The sequence below is a fragment of the Lygodium microphyllum genome, chromosome 10 (assembly GCF_053477565.2).
Source record: "Lygodium microphyllum isolate KBCC chromosome 10, Lygodium_microphyllum_v1.1.10, whole genome shotgun sequence".
Lineage (NCBI taxonomy): Eukaryota > Viridiplantae > Streptophyta > Polypodiopsida > Schizaeales > Lygodiaceae > Lygodium > Lygodium microphyllum.
The window spans coordinates 4,139,802-4,156,172 of record NC_141144.1 but is presented as its reverse complement, the minus strand read 5'-3'; the positions used below and the strand labels follow the sequence as shown (position 1 = coordinate 4,156,172).

General features: G+C 37.8%; 1 protein-coding gene across 2 annotated transcripts in view; it reads left to right on the top strand.

The window, feature by feature from the left end:
• The window catches only part of LOC148029657 (antifungal protein ginkbilobin-like protein), a 56,045-nt gene that overhangs the window by 25,565 nt on the left and 14,109 nt on the right, over positions 1 to 16,371 (top strand). The window contains exon 2 of one of the 2 annotated variants that reach the window (XM_087685907.1): positions 14,957 to 15,229. The exons of the other annotated variant lie outside the window; for it this stretch is intronic. The gene's annotated coding sequence lies outside the window, so the exon portion shown is untranslated. Of the gene's footprint in view, positions 1 to 14,956; positions 15,230 to 16,371 lie in introns of those variants that run through there. 2 annotated transcript variants of the gene reach the window in all.

Below are 16,371 nucleotides of genomic sequence, written 5' to 3'. Positions count from 1 at the left end.
AGAGGCTGAAATCAGTGCAATTTGCACAAACTGTTCCTCTTTTCCTCATTTAGTCATTGTAGGTTATCCTTTTGTCTAAGAAGACTCAAAATGACCTTCAAATGGACCATGACCTACTAAAATGGCCTTGCGCCCGCTATTTTTCCTTCTAGACTCCTTCAAATTCCACAACTTGGTCTCAACTTGCTGAAGAATACTTTCACTAGTCATAGTTTAAATTGTGTAAGCCCTGTGACCAAATTTTGGCCTCTCGGTTACCCTGTAACCATGTTGTGACTAGATCCACCATGAAAATGACTTGCCACATGGATCAAAATCCATGCTCTGATACCAATGTAATATACTAGTTCTCACAACAAGACATATAACTGGAAATTTATGAAATATACCATACTTGCAAAGAAATACAAGAAATACACCATGTTTGCAAGGAAGCCATAGCCAAGGTAGCTAAGCATGAAATAATATTGCCGTGGAAGGTTGAGAATCATAGATGTAAGCTGCAACATGAATACTCACCTCATGTCAAGTTGGGACATGGTATGCACCCCATATCTTGGTGGCTAAGAGCATGCACCCTCTTAGTTGGTGGGAGGAAGGAACCTCAAAGCATATATTGCTTGAAAAATGGCAAAAAGATCCCTCACATGTTACATCCCCACCATTTATACTTAACCCCGGCCTAGTCTAGACTAAGGTGATTTATGCTTTATTACAAAATAAGCATAATATTTAGATGGATAAGTCATATACTTTTTTTTTGGCTTTAGGTTTTGCTTTTCACAATGATGAGTGGAAAATGTATGTTTCAATGCTATTAATAATCCACCATGAACCACAAATTGATAGTTTTCTCTTATACAAAATGGAAATTTCACGCACAAGAAGAGTAGAGAATATAAGGAAATACAAAAGCAAAGCACGACATAAACTGGGTGCAATCTTCCCCCCATGCATTGGGAGATGAATATCTAAAACCTTATACAATATATTTAGGGTAAAAATAATAATAATGCCCAACCTTAGAACTTGGGGAGTTTAGTCATAAATATATGTATGTATCATGTGGGTTCAACATAAGGGAGTTTTAAAATACCATTTTTACACATTTTTTACATATAGAAGGGTCCCATGTATAGGGATTACTTATAGATTAAATAGAAAAGGGTTGTGTTTTATTAAGGAAAAACTCACAGATAAGGATATTTACAAATAGGCCTTGAACGCATGTGATAAAGAGGGTAAATAGATAGTGAATTCCTTGGGCCTTAGAAGCATGCAATAAAAATGTCCAATGCTTTGAGAGTGCAAATTATACATTATTATAAAAATGCCAAGAATAATTATTCACGGTTCATCTAGTGTTTTATAATTTCCATGACTTTTTCAAGTCTTTAATCTAAATATTTATTTACAAACAACACAAAACATATTGCTCCTTCTAACATCCATCTTGCACTTTATGGTTTAAAAAAAAACATGTAATAAGTTATGATTGTGAGATGAATCAATAAAAAAAGAAATGAATGTAAGATATAAAAATTAAGTCACTTTTAATTAATAATCAAATAAAATAATAACCATAATATTGATGCTGCCAAAGTAACATTGGTGTTAAGATGACTTTAATCTTCTTATAACATAAAAGAACACACTATTAGTGAATTTTGGATTTCTAGAAGTTTAGAACTCATGGTTAAAACTTTCTCTTTGTTATAATTCTCACACCGTTGCTCTAAATTTATTGTTCAATAACTCAATAGATTCCATTTGTAGAGGCAATCAAGCTTCACCACGAAGACCCATGGACCGCTTACTATTCAAGTGTTTCAAGCTGAGCACTAATGGGTACCTCTCACATAGTCGATGTGCTATCTCCTCTCTACGAGTGTAGTGAGCTTCTTCCATGTTCGATCGAGTTGCCTCTTCTCCTGAGCACTCTGGTAGCTCTACAATCCAAGTGCAAGCTTTAAGTGAGCTCGATCCTCAAGCTCCATTGCCAAGAGAAGAGAAGAGAAGAGAAGAGAAGAGAAGAGAAGAGAAGAGAAGAGAAGAGAAGAGAAGAGAAGAGAAGAGAAGAGAAGAGAAGAGAAGAGAAGAGAAGAGAAGAGAAGAGAAGAGAAGAGAAGAGAAGAGAAGAGAAGAGAAGAGAAGAGAAGAGAAGAGAAGAGAAGAGAAGAGAAGAGAAGAGAAGAGAAGAGAAGAGAAGAGAAGAGAAGAGAAGAGAAGAGAAGAGAAGAGAAGAGAAGAGAAGAGAAGAGAAGAGAAGAGAAGAGAAGAGAAGAGAAGAGAAGAGAAGAGAAGAGAAGAGAAGAGAAGAGAAGAGAAGAGAAGAGAAGAGAAGAGAAGAGAAGAGAAGAGAAGAGAAGAGAAGAGAAGAGAAGAGAAGAGAAGAGAAGAGAAGAGAAGAGAAGAGAAGAGAAGAGAAGAGAAGAGAAGAGAAGAGAAGAGAAGAGAAGAGAAGAGAAGAGAAGAGAAGAGAAGAGAAGAGAAGAGAAGAGAAGAGAAGAGAAGAGAAGAGAAGAGAAGAGAAGAGAAGAGAAGAGAAGAGAAGAGAAGAGAAGAGAAGAGAAGAGAAGAGAAGAGAAGAGAAGAGAAGAGAAGAGAAGAGAAGAGAAGAGAAGAGAAGAGAAGAGAAGAGAAGAGAAGAGAAGAGAAGAGAAGAGAAGAGAAGAGAAGAGAAGAGAAGAGAAGAGAAGAGAAGAGAAGAGAAGAGAAGAGAAGAGAAGAGAAGAGAAGAGAAGAGAAGAGAAGAGAAGAGAAGAGAAGAGAAGAGAAGAGAAGAGAAGAGAAGAGAAGAGAAGAGGAGAGGAGAGGAGAGAAGAGGAGAGGAGAAAAAGGAAGGGAAGGGAAGGGAAGGGGAGAGGAGAAAAGGGAAGGGAAGGGAAGGGAAGGGAAGGGAAGGGAAGAGAAGAGAAGAGAAGAAGAGGGGAGAAGATGGAGAGCTTCTCCGCCACGGTCTTCCACCCTCACACACTCACTTCCTCACACTCACACTCTCTCTCTCAAACACAACCCAAGCAAGCAAAAGGAAGAATAAGAGGAGAGCTACTTTTGGCCACATACAAGAATGAGCTCCTCATTCAGTTTTTAACTTTATATACAAAACCCTGACCCTAATTCCCCTTGGGTGGTCATTCCCTTTTGGTCATTCCTCCAACCCTTCTCCTTCTCTTCCTTATTGGCATGGCCTTGACCCATGTCTCTAACCATTTACAATTTGTACATGTGAGAGCACGATGCTCTTTTATAAAATAAATCATGGTGTGCCTTGCGCTCTTTAACAAAATTATTAACTTACGCTTTTTCTTGTGCGATTCTCTTCTTGATTCTTTTTTGCACTTGTTGTTTTCCCAGATTTTTCTTGGCGCACCTTTGTCTTCCGTGTCACTTTTGCCTTTGCCTTGCCTTCTTGCTTTATATTTTTTAGATTTTTCACATTGTTCATTTGAGGGTTAACATTATTCTCCTCCTAGACGAGTGCCAGTTCCATGGTACTCTCTATCGTAGATAACATGCTTTGGCATGTACCGAAGACGTGGGTGGAAGAGACTACTGTGGTTTATTGTGGAGGAGTTTTGGTGGTGGTGCAGATGAAGGTCGTTGGTGGCACTTAGTTAGCGTGATAGGGTTGTTGTAGTTGGTGATAGGGCTATTCTTTGTTGGGAATTGCACTCATGGATGGCATAGCTGTTGGTGTTCTGGGGGGATTTTGCACGTGATGATTCTTTGGTGGTCTTGCATAATGATAAAGGACGAGAGTTCAGAGTTGAGTGTTGATGAAGAGCTGACGGTACTTTCATTGGAGTCTTCAATACCTGTAATTGAAAACCTCTCATATGGTCTCTTCCTAGGGTTTAGTACTAGTTTTTTTATTGTGCACAAGAAGTAGGCTGATGAGTTTGAGAGACAGGTCATAACTCTAAGCGAGCCGAGAGTATTGTCCTACACTTGAGGATCAAAACTGTGGTGCAGATATTATATGAGTGCACGTGCATACTTATATATTACGTAGTTAGAAGATTGTTGGTATGGTTTCTCGTAGAAATATGTGGATGAAGCGAGGGTTCAATGGGCAGAAAGAATTGTCAATGTTAAGGAGAAGTACACTTGAAGGCTTCTTGAGATATCATTTGTGATTTTGGCAACATGATGTAGCATAATTGAGCTCATAGATGCAATAGTTTTTGGTAGTTGGTGGCTACTTGTAGTGTTTGAAGAGTACGGTGTACTTTCCATGGTCTTGCGTGCCTTGCTCACCACCATTGATTGTGATGGTATTGAGATGGAATGCAAAAAAGAATCATGCAAATGGTTCAGGGTGACAGGTCTACTAACCATAAGCGAGATAGACTCCCTAGGTATGTCCTACCCTTGATGTGCCCTGAACAATTGTGGGGGATGTATAAAGAGCTAGGGGATTAGGGACGGAGCTAGCCAACCAAGGTCACTAAATGTATCTAATTTGAGGATCCCTTGGTGTTGTGTTGTGATCATGGTGGGTGCCTCTTTTTGTCCTTTTTGTTCTTTTTTTTTTCTTTTTGGATAAAATGAATACAATCAATGCAATGTGTTGAGGCTATCAACCTTTCATTTGAATTGGAAAATGTCAAGATCCAAAAGCTGTGAAAAATGGATATTACAAAGATGATTGTGTTACTAGCCTCGATGCTAGAGGAACAATTGTTGAGATGAAAAGATACAGTTGAGATTTTGCAAACCTCTTTGCAATACGTGAGACATCAGACCAATTGAGGTAGCAACTGAAGTGAGTTGTGCATGGACAAGGGATAGATCATCTTGTGAATTGGATCCTAGTTGATGAAGAAACATTTGTCATTGTTGAGAGTGTGGCTTCTACTCAAATGTAGAGTTTGGCTCACATTGAGTAGTATAGAGTGAGGGTATCAAGCACAATTCTCTAGCTGTGGCTTTTGGGATATCCTGTATGACTTCTTCAATGCAACAGCTACATAGCGGGAGTAAACATGTTGCTCATCCCAAAAGTGAGGGGTTTAGCTATGAGCTTTGTGTGCTCTGGTATTGGCCTTTCGGTGTCCACATGGACATACATACGTGTAATGGCTGTCAGCTTGTGATCAAGCTTAGTCAGGCACTTCATCTTTGGTTCATCTCAGATGTACTATCTTTTTGGCCAAATCTTTGAGAGGTTTCTCCTCAAGCCTAGGCTTTAGGTGCTTTGGAAGTGTTGGAGGTGTTAAGGATGTTCATTCGATATCTCTTCCGCATGTGAATTGTTAAGGATATGTTTTGCAAGGGGCATCATCATGGCCAAAGGCTGTGAGTGGTGTGATTCCTGATTGGAAGTAGTAGCGACTAGTTCAGTGAACTGGCTGTTGTTGGTAGATTGCGGTGTCAAGTCCTTAGATAGATCAAAAGTGGTCGTGTATTTTTTGTTATCCTTTGCACATTCACTTGTGTAGATCGAGAGCTAGTCACCGGCATATCATTAGGCTGAGAATTAGGGATGGTGTCATGTCTTACACCTTGGACATTTGTAAGCTTAGATGGAGATAGAGATTGGGTTGAGCAGCTGCATATGATGAATGCTATTGTGCTTCCTGTGTCCGTTTAGGAAAACAGGGTGTAGGAGACTTTGGACTCCTAGGTGGACTTGGCATTGGCTGGAAGATTTGCTCATGGCTGTGAGACGATTTTGCCATTTGCTTTGTTGAGCAATTAGCCTTATCATGAGCAACGTTGCACCTGTGGTGCTCACTATCCTCTTGGGAATTCAAAGGTTCCTTGGATACTAGTGGTCTTTATGCACACTTGACGGTTACATTTGAAATCCGCTTGTTAAGCACACTAGGCTGAGGATCTACCTTTTGAATAGTCATATTTGGTTTCTTGATTTCAATCGTGAGGGGCTCAGCCACTCCAATGTTTTTGACTCGAGACTTGGATTTTCATTTAGATTTCCTTCTACGCTTTACTTTTGATATAGTTTGGCCTTTATCTATAATAGAGGTGGTTTAGTAGGGGGTTTTGGTACCCAAATCCATTGGTTATCGTGGCGTTGTGTTGGCTCTCCATCGGTACCTTCCTCTACAAGACTTGGGCTTCTTTTGTGGTCTTCAACGATATTTGGAAGTCCAAAGCCTATCCTTGGCATTGTCTCCCAACCTTCTTGTTTCAAGCATGGCCTCGCTCATTGGTTCTCTCTATTCAACATATACTTGTATCAACTCTTTTAACAAGTCCTTGCTCTCGTTACTAGGCTTGCCTAGTATGTCAGAATATTTCTTGTTTTTCCCTCGAGGTTTGATAAGGTCACCCTTGCTAAAGGTTGTGATTACCCTCATATCCGATAGTGTCAAGTGTATCCTCTGTGCTATATAATCGGTCTCACACTTCATGGCACTTTTGAAGGGTCTTCCTTTCCACAATTATCACTATTTAAAGGAACATGGAATAGGATAGACAAGCTTTCCGTTTTAATAGTTACAAGGATTTTTTACTTTCCTATAAGTGCTTGTGGGTATCTCCCATAAGGACTAAGAGTTGCATTAGTTGGTGTGAGCTCTGGTTGGCCTAGTAGGGTCCATGCTTCGTAGGTCAAGATATTAAAATTAGCTCCTTCATCGATGAGAGCATCGACACTATGCTCTCTTTTTGCGGTGAGTTTGACCCTAAGGTAAGTAGGCGGTACTATGTCTTCATCTTTCGAGTCTTGGCTTATAAATTCAAGCCTTCTGATACATGCCCTTGAGTCCCCAATTGCACAACCAGATATGGATTCTCCATTGATGTCTTGGGTCATCTCTGCAGTGCCATTCAAGATGCATTTATCCTCAAGACTCTCATTTCTAATCATCCTTGCAATTGTAGTTTAATGTTGTTCCGTTCTGCTTTGATTAGATGCAGTTCGAATGCAACATATACATGTTTTTGTGGTGTGGCCTTTTTGCCCTTGTTGGCTAGATTGGTCCATTGAGGTTCTAGGGTCTCTGTTTATCTTTGTTTGGGTATGGGCTTTTGGTTGTTGTTTTGCAAGTGAAAATTTATGCTTGTGTAGAGCCATGACTACACTAGAATCTAATTTGGAGGACTTGTCACGATGTGTGTTTTCTCTCTAGCCTACTTGGGGGAGGTGCAGAGGGGACAGAGTCCCCTCTGCGGGGGTTCATCGGGGGCAGTCCCCCCCGGTCTGTAGGGTCATTACACTAAATATTATGCGTGATTTGAAGAACCATTTGTAGCCAAGTTTTGAACTACTTACTTTAGATTTCAGGCCAATGATAGATTTATGATGTGCTTTTCGCTCTATACGGTCTCTAGGTCAGTTGCAGGGGTTAGATGTGTCAAATTTATATTCTATTCACCTATCCGATTTTGATAGTTTTCTATTCGGTTCTCAAAGGTTTGATTATTAGAGTTGGATGGTCCGATTCTGGTCCCTGATTCTAGGTGGTTTGACTCTGAGAGTCATTGGGTGGTCCGACTCTAGGAGTCAGACGGTTCGATTTTAGGTGATCTGACTCTGGGAGTTGGACCGTGGTAATAGTGTTTGACTCTTGTGGTGGATGAGTTTCCAAGGATGACGAAAATTGACTCGATTCTAATGATTTTGGTTATGAGGAGTCACACAGACTTTGAGAATGTAAAAATATACCCTAATGAAGGATTGTATATACTTGGAATAGCAAATAAACTCCAAAATACAAATCGGCAACAAATTAAACCCTCTTGCCTTTTTATGACAGCAGAAGCCCCAATGCTTGCTTTCTTTTTTTTTCTTTGTTTTTTCCTACCCTAATGCATCCAAATCACAAAGAAAACACCTACACTACTCTAACCTACTTTTCCAAATCCAGAAAACCAAAAGCTTATTTGCTAAGGAGATTCAAATATCTCTTCAAACTCCCTTGCTTCCTATCTATCTACTTTAAGCACCGCTTTAGGGAAAACCCTACTTCAATGCTCGATTCAAAACATGAAAGCACTCAAGGATTGAATTTGTTGGTCCCCGCAACAGAACCAAAATGTAGTGGTGAACTGCCAAGACCCACGGATTGCTTATTGTTCAAGCGTTTCAAGCTAAGCACTGATGGGGCTATCTCTCACATAGCCAACGCGCTATCTCTCTCTACGAGTGTAGTGAGCTTACCTCCATACTTGATCAAGTTGCCTTCTCTTTTAACCACTCCGGTAGCTCCACGATCCAAGTGCAAGCTTCAAGTGAGATTGATCCTCAAGCTTCACGCTCCAAGCTTCATTGCCGCGAGCAAGAAAAGAGAAGATAATAGAAGAGAAGAAGAGAGGAGAAGATGGAGAGCTTTTCCACCATGGTCCCTCATCCTCACACACTCACTTCCTCACACTCTCACACTCCCTCTCTCAAGCACAAGCTCAAGCAAGCAAGAAGAAGAAGAAGAAGAAGAAGAAGAGAGTCACTTTTGGCCACACACAAGAATGAGCTCCTCATTCACTTTTCAACTTTATATACAAAACCCTTACCCTAATTTTCTTTGGGTAGTCATCCCCTTTTTGGTTCAGACTTGCCCATTTCTCCAACCCTTCTCCTTCTCTTCCATATTGGCATGGCCTAAACCCATGCTTCTAACCATTTACAATTTGCACGGGTGAGAGCCTCGGCACTATTTTACTAAATAAATCATGGTGTGCCTTGCCCTCTTTTACAAAAGTATTAACTTGCACTTTTTCTTGTGCGTCTCTCTCCTTGATTTAGGACTTTTTTGCACTTCTTTTGTTTCCAGAAATTTCTTGCCTCGCCTTCGTCTGTCATCTCACTTTTGCATTGGCCTTGTCTCCTTGCTTTAGAAATTTTGAAATTTCCACCTTGTTTGTTTGAGGGTTAGCACCATTTTTCATAAGGTTTCCAATGATGTGTCATATGATAGCTTTGGGAAACTTAAATATGTATTTTTGGAGTGCGAATATTCTAAGTAATGAAGAATAGGACTTGAAAGATTTCCAATTTCACTAAAATTGTGTTAAAGACAAAAGTTGGTCAAAGGTATAAGTAACTTGGCTGCCCATAGTTACCAACCACAAAGTGGTAGTAAAACCCTGATAGAATTTAAGGAGACCATTCAAAATATAGAAAGAAGTTGATTATTTGACACTACTTTATCAATATTTTTCACAAAGATCTTTGATGGTGGTGAGATAGACATCCATATTATCTCCTTTCATGTAGACATCTTCAAATCGATTGTGCAAATAAGGAAATATTACCTCATTGCACACTTGATACTACAAGGAAGCAAGCTGATTCTAAGTATTCTTAGTTGTCTTGCACAATTGATTATGTAGAATTATGCCTCTCTTAATTGATAGGACCAATAAGCAGAGTAATATGATTCTTGTGCATGCTAAGTTGAACCAAGTTATTTTAGGCAAAATCCCCAAATTTCAAGTGTCTTGAAGGTAAAATTGACCCTAAAATTTACCCAAAAATTAAAGTGAAATTTAAATCAAGTATCATGCTTGAAGCTAAATTAAGTCTCGTTTGATGAAATTTACCAAATCTCAAAAAAGCCCCAAATTTACTGATGAGGCTTGGGTAGAATTGGACTCAAACATTGAGAAGCCCCAAAATTTATCGAGAAATTGAAGAGAAATATGTGAAATTTTTGTAAAATTTGTACTCAAGCAATGCTCAATTGATTTTTCACTTGATTTGGATTAATTTTTCCAAACCTATCAAAAGCTCTAAATTTACTTCTAAAATTGGAGTAAAATAGAAGGCTTCTGTTGACCCTCTCAATGTAGTAAGCATAAGAAGGATGGAAACATCCTTAAATGATGTGAGTAGTTAAGTTTTCTAATGCAAGTGCTATCACATGTGCTAGTTTTTTCCAAAAGATGTTTGCCGATTTGAAATTGAGGGACAGCCTCACTCAAGTGCATATTGTAAGTATTTTTGAAGTTGAGTGAGTCTCACTTAAATTTCAAAGTGCATGCAATGTAAGGCTGGTCAAGAGGCCACAAGAGTAGACTAAATGCCCAAGAAAGGTGGAAACCTTAGAGATAATGTATAAAAGCAGTGAAAGAAAATGAAAGATGCTATTTATGTGTGTGTATAAACTTGTGGCCTTCTAACTTTTGCTTATCCCTTTATGCAATTGAGAAAGTGAAGGTGGGGGAGACAATGAGTATATGGTTGCGAGGCATAGTGTTAAGAAGTTATTGAATTCTTTTTCTTCTTGTTCATCCCATCCTCTTGGTGAGTTGTGAGTGCAAGCAATAGTTTGTGTAGTCGAGAGGGTGAGGGATGTAGTATGAAAAGCTTCCTTTTCATCTCTTAATCTCTTCAAGATTACACTTGGAAACTCCTCTCATGCATGAGCAACAACAAAAAGCAAGAAGGTAAACAAGAGAGTATTTACATAGATTGGAAAGCGTGGCTTGTCCGTGCAAAAAATGATGACATGGTGAGTCTTGGTAAGTTCACTCACTATATTCATGTATGTATAAGTAGGTTAGGTGAGAGATATTTACATGCTTCATGTGTCAAAACCGAGCTTGATGCAATAAGAGAGTGTCCAATGGTCCTAACATTGTGCTTGTGAGCACAATATTTTGTGGTTCTATTGTCAAGGTAAGGACAGCTTAGCCACATAGTTGTGCATATGCTTGGCATAGCGAAATAGGAGGGATGCATGCCTACAAACTTCAAAATACACACAAAATAGCTAGATTTCATGTCTTGGTAGATTGGAAGAAAACAATTTGATCTTGCAAGAAATAGGTTTTATGAGGATTCATTATGTTAAAATACATGAAACCAATAAAAAATGTTATGTAAACTTGAGTTGCATTGTAACTAGGAAAGAAGTAAGCAAAACCTATTAAATTTGGGTTTTGTTTGTAAAATATCCACTGTAATGTTAAATAAAGGGATAAGAAGAGATACATGCATATCATACTTTGAGAGGAAGAAGGTGAATTTATTTATTTATTCATTTATTTATAAGTTATCATTTCACTGTATTGCTAGCAATCTATTTAGAATTGCTTGTTTTGGTCTCCCTTTCTTTTATTCCTATGTTACTAGTACTTATTTTTTCTTTAATCCCATCATGAATCAATGGAAGGATTAAGGTATACTTACTTATAAATTGATTGAAGTAGTCTTACATCAGTACATAAAAGAAAAATTTTGAAACTCTAATATTTGAAAAGAGTTTTAGAATTAAACAAGACAATATTACTTCGCTCAACTTGAATTGTGTGTATCACCAATGTCCTCTTGTGCAAGGAAGAGAAATAGATTAGGCTAAAATGCTCCACATGCAAATGTGTATGAGAGAGAGAGAGAGAGAGAGAGAGAGAGAGAGAGAGAGAGAGAGAGAGAGAGAGAGAGAGAGAGAGAGAGAGAGAGTCTTTCTTCATCCACCATAGCTCTTACCTTGCTCTTGCTTTTGCTTGTGTGCTTCCACTCGAACTCTACCTTTCAACTAGTATCAAATCTTGGACTTGAGAAGCCTCATTGATAATTTGCTTTAGCCCATGAAGAAGTTTTAACTCCAGGTTTCATGGCAATCATTGTTTCTTCCTATTGAGATATGTCACCTTGAGTCTTTATTTCTCCTTCGTGATTCCGCATTCCCAGCTTGTCGAGAAGGTTACCAAGTCTTAGCTGAGCCTTGTTGAGTACTTATTGAGCTAAGAAGTAGCCATTTTATCTATTTTGAGGGGATATAGAGCATGCTATAAAATTCATGGACAACTATGATAGCTTAATAGCACTTTCGTATTTTGGCCGTGACTTTTGCATACGATATTGGATTCATGTGTTCTATAGCTAGAAATGAAGAGCATGACAAGATCTAGAAATTTGAGTACTCTCTATTTTTGTATTTTTCAATTCTCTATTTTACATAGAACAAACACTTTTGGTTTGGATAGCAAGCATTTGATTGGTTTATACTCTATTGATACTTATGGAGAATGTTTGCAATGCCAAAATATGTATTGATGTTGTAAAACACTTTTGGGTTGATCAAAGCTTAATTAGCTAAGTTGTTGAAGTGTTTATTGTTCTGATAATAGTTTGGGCAGAAATCTTATAACAATGAGCTTTATACTTTAAATCTCTATTGTGCCTACATAGTATTTTTGGGTATGCTACATGTCTATATTGTATTTAGCATTGATGTATAAGCCTAAACATGGTTGTGACATTTGGTGTGTTTGGGATTTGATTAGTTTCTTTGAGCTTTCGTGCTTACTCACTTACATGTATTGAAGCTTCATTTTGGACACTTATACTCTTGAATATATTTGTGATGTTCTTGGGCTTCCTAAATGCTTTGATTTAAATGCCTTGAGCTTTGCTTGCTCACTTTGTATTTTGGATTTTCTTCTAGTATGGGAGATGCTTGTACTTATTTGGCAAAGCTTGGTTCTTTGAGACTATGGAACACTTGGTTCATATATATACTCTCATCTATACTATTGGACGTAGTTACCTTCACTTGTGGGCTAATTTTATTTTGTATGCTTTGGACACTAGCACTTACATTTGTCAGCAGTTTGTCAATGATTTTGATACACGTGGTCTATGCTCACTCACCACTAGTTGCATTCTTTGTGTCTTGGTTACTACTTGCATATCTATGGTAGTGGAAGCTTGCTTTCTTATCTATTTGCACATAGTTGGATTGACACATACTACTGTCTTTATTTTAGTATTGCTGTAATTATAGTTTTTATTATTCTTTTGGAGAGCAGACAATTTGTTTTGGCATTTTATTGATTGTAATTTATGGACAATTATATCCTCATTTCGTGCTCTTTTACCCACCCTTTTGCATCCATTTTGTGGCTATTTTGTTGAATTTATAGCATTCCATTTTGTTATCATTTGTAGAAATTTGTAGTTATTATGTTAGGTTGCAAATAGTACAATTTTCAACATTAAAAACCTTGTTAGAAGTTAGAGGGTAACATAAAGCATGAGTTTTATGATGCAGAGGATTGGGCAAGACTTGATGAGCTATGTAAGTCCAATATCACTTTGTCATAATCAAAGTAGGCCTATTTTAATATCATTGATGATGAGGGTGGTGCTTATGCATTATGGAAAAAGATTTGTGATCTTTGTGACAAGAAAAGTCTTGCATCTCAATTTGTAATGGTTGAAGAAGCTTGTGGAGCTCTACATGAAGGAGGATACAACTATATCTGTCTATTTGAATGAGTTTCATTCCATTTTCAGCCAACTTACATAGCATGGCATTCAATTTGAAGATAGAAGTCTTTGCTCTTACTTGTCACACTACTTGACTCATGGGACATATTTTGTATTCCTATGAGTGCTTATCTGATCCTTGATGGTGATTTTAAATGTAATGATATGAGAGTGATCTACTGAAAGAAGAGGTAAACAAAAAGAACATTGATGTAGCCAGGACTTCTCATGCATTGACTGTTAGAGGCAAAAATGATAGTGATGGTAATAATGACCGTAGTAGAGACTCACAGCCTAACATGGACAAGTCTTAGTCTCCTGGGCAATCTCATGGTAAGTCCCAGGCACGTAAGTCCTCTTTGACATGTCATTATTGTGGATAGCATGGTCATATTGAACTGTAATGCCACAAAATGTGCAATGATGGGTGCAATGAGAAAGGCAAGCACATGATAATGCAAAGTTTGATGATCATAGCATTGTTTCTAGTATGTCTAGTGTGAAGATTGAAGAGATAAATATAGTATAAGTTGAGCAAAGAGCCCAAGGACAACATCAAATCTACCAAGAGAGCAGGCCTTATGGTGGCATCTACAATGCCCGTGCACTTAGAAACCTGTAAGAAACATCCTTCCTCTTTCCAAGGAGCCATGCTAACACACACAAGAATGGAATATAATAGATATATCACGATTACCATCCTCACCCTCACCCTCTTCTTCCATGAAAGAGATAAAGCAAGAAAACACATGAGAGGAAAATGAAGGGTTGCACCAAATAAGGGAGAGAAAGAGATATGTGTAATGAGGGATAATAAAGAGGAAGATAATGAGCTTTCAACCACATCTCTCAACCACATTTTTTCCCAAAATCACACGATCTCCAACCCCAATCCCAACTTTTCATATTTTTTGAAAGTTTATTTTACATGAATATTCTATGATGTTACAAAAGCGGCCTATGAAAATTAAAACATTAAACCCTTTCAGCTTTTACAAAACATACACCATTTCTCATGCTCATGGATTTGCAATGTGGACTTGCTAAAATACCATGGAAAATTACAAAGAATTTAACAATAATAGCACATATATAGAGGAATTACAAAGCCGAAATGCTTGGAGTTTTTATCAATTTAGACTATATATTATGTATTTTTCTTTGTACAAATTTAGAGTTATCATTCCTCCTCTTCAAATCTTGTGAGCTCCTGTTAATACTTTGAAAATACACGTTGCATTTGAATAAGCACCTCATGTTGATGAAGAAACTACAATGTTGAATGCTGAATTGACTAGATTTTTTGGTTGATTTTTGTTGTTTTTGAAGACTAAATGGTTGATTTTTGATGGATTTTGAATGATGATTGATTGTTTTAGAAGTGTTTGAAAGTAATTTGGATGATACTGATTATGTTTTGGAAGCTTATGATGATTCTTAGTAGAAATATGAGGCTCTATGATATTCTAATAGGTTCTGTTGAGGTTTTGATTGCTTATGTTGTTTAATTTCTGTTTTGTTCTATTTTTCTTCTGTATGAAGCATAGATTAATGATTGATGGAAGTTGAGGTCTTTTGAAAGCTCATTAAATGGTTTTTTGATAGTTTGGAATGGTTTTAGTATGAGTTATGTGGTTCTGATGCTTTCTGTTGACCTTCTGTGAAGTCTTCTATAGAGTTTCTGTTCGTGCACTGTTTTTGTTCTGTTATATTCTGTATGCCTTTTGTAAGTGTTATGTGGAATATATATGTGATTTTGGAAAAAAATTTTAGCCTTGAAAAGAGGTGAATAGAAGTTCAAAAGAGCTTGAAGAAGTCAAATAAGTAGCTGTTGAAGACTCAAGAGAAGACTGGAGTGAAGTGACAGTAGTGAGTTATGAAGAGTCACTGTAGTGGCTTTGGTGACCTTTCATATCAGACACACATTTTGGAAGGGGCATCTAGAACCAAGGAAGGGTTATTGTGAGTGATTATTAAGTATTGTAGTGAGGAGATGATGCACTATTGATTGAGAGAGAAAGAGAGAGTCAGAGATAGCCAATTCTATGTAAAACAATGTATCTATCTATGAGAGATTGTGAAAGAAAACTAAAAAGATAATGAAGATGAATACTATGTGATATTTTTCCATTCAAAGTGGTGTTTCTTTTGTGTTTTCTTTGTCTATCAATGAAAAATATGAAGAGAATGATGAATTTTATTGAAGAATAAAATCGTCAAGTGGGAGATGGTGAAGAAGCTTCAGGAGTCGTGGTCAGTGGAGGTTCACAAAAACAAGAAAGAAAAGAGTTGGAATTTATTCGTAGATGCTTAATAGTAGGACACGTAGGATGCATGGTGTACGGACAATCTCCTGTTTGTTCAATTAGCAACCCATTGAAAGTTGGTAGATAGAGTGTTCTTTATAACATACACTATTGAAACCATCAGAAGCTAGCATTACTATGATGATGGGATAACAATGATCCTTAGAAGAATGAGTTTTGATACCTTCAGAATAGAATATCTCCCCCTTTATAGTGGCATGAAAGTATAATTTAGAGACGTTGAAAAGAAGGAAGTAGAAGAGATGTTGGCTAGAGAGTCCCATAGAGACTGAAGCCCCCTCTGATTCTATTCTATTGGGTATAGACCAACTGTTCGAGTCAACCCCCTAATGAATGACGCAATTAAGAGGCAAGTACTAGAACGAGTCCAAAGGTACATGAGAAGGCAAAAGTCAAGGCAGAAGTCTCCTTTGACGTCTTAAAAGCACTCTTTACAGAAGTTCCCATGGCGACTCAAGGTCCCCTTCTTAGTCAGATTTGTCTTGGAAATATTGATGACAGACCAGTAAATGTAGTCCCATTACCAATTTTTAAGGGAGAGTATAATGAAAACCCGGTCTTCATGTAGCAGAGTTTATGGTAGCATGTAGAGCTAACAATGCCAGAACCCCTGAGCATTGGTTATCAATATTCCCTACCACTTTCAAGGGTATGACATTTCAGTGGTATGAAAGACAAGCAACAGGAACTTTTGGTATATGAGACGACTTGAAGTTGGTATTCCTCACTAAATTCAGGCGTGAAGGATTTAAAGAGCAGATGCGAGAGGAGTTCATGAATCTAAGTTAGTCCTTTGGAGAAAGAGTAGAAGCTTATGTCTCATGAATGGAATCCATTTTGAAGAGATGCATCAATCATCAT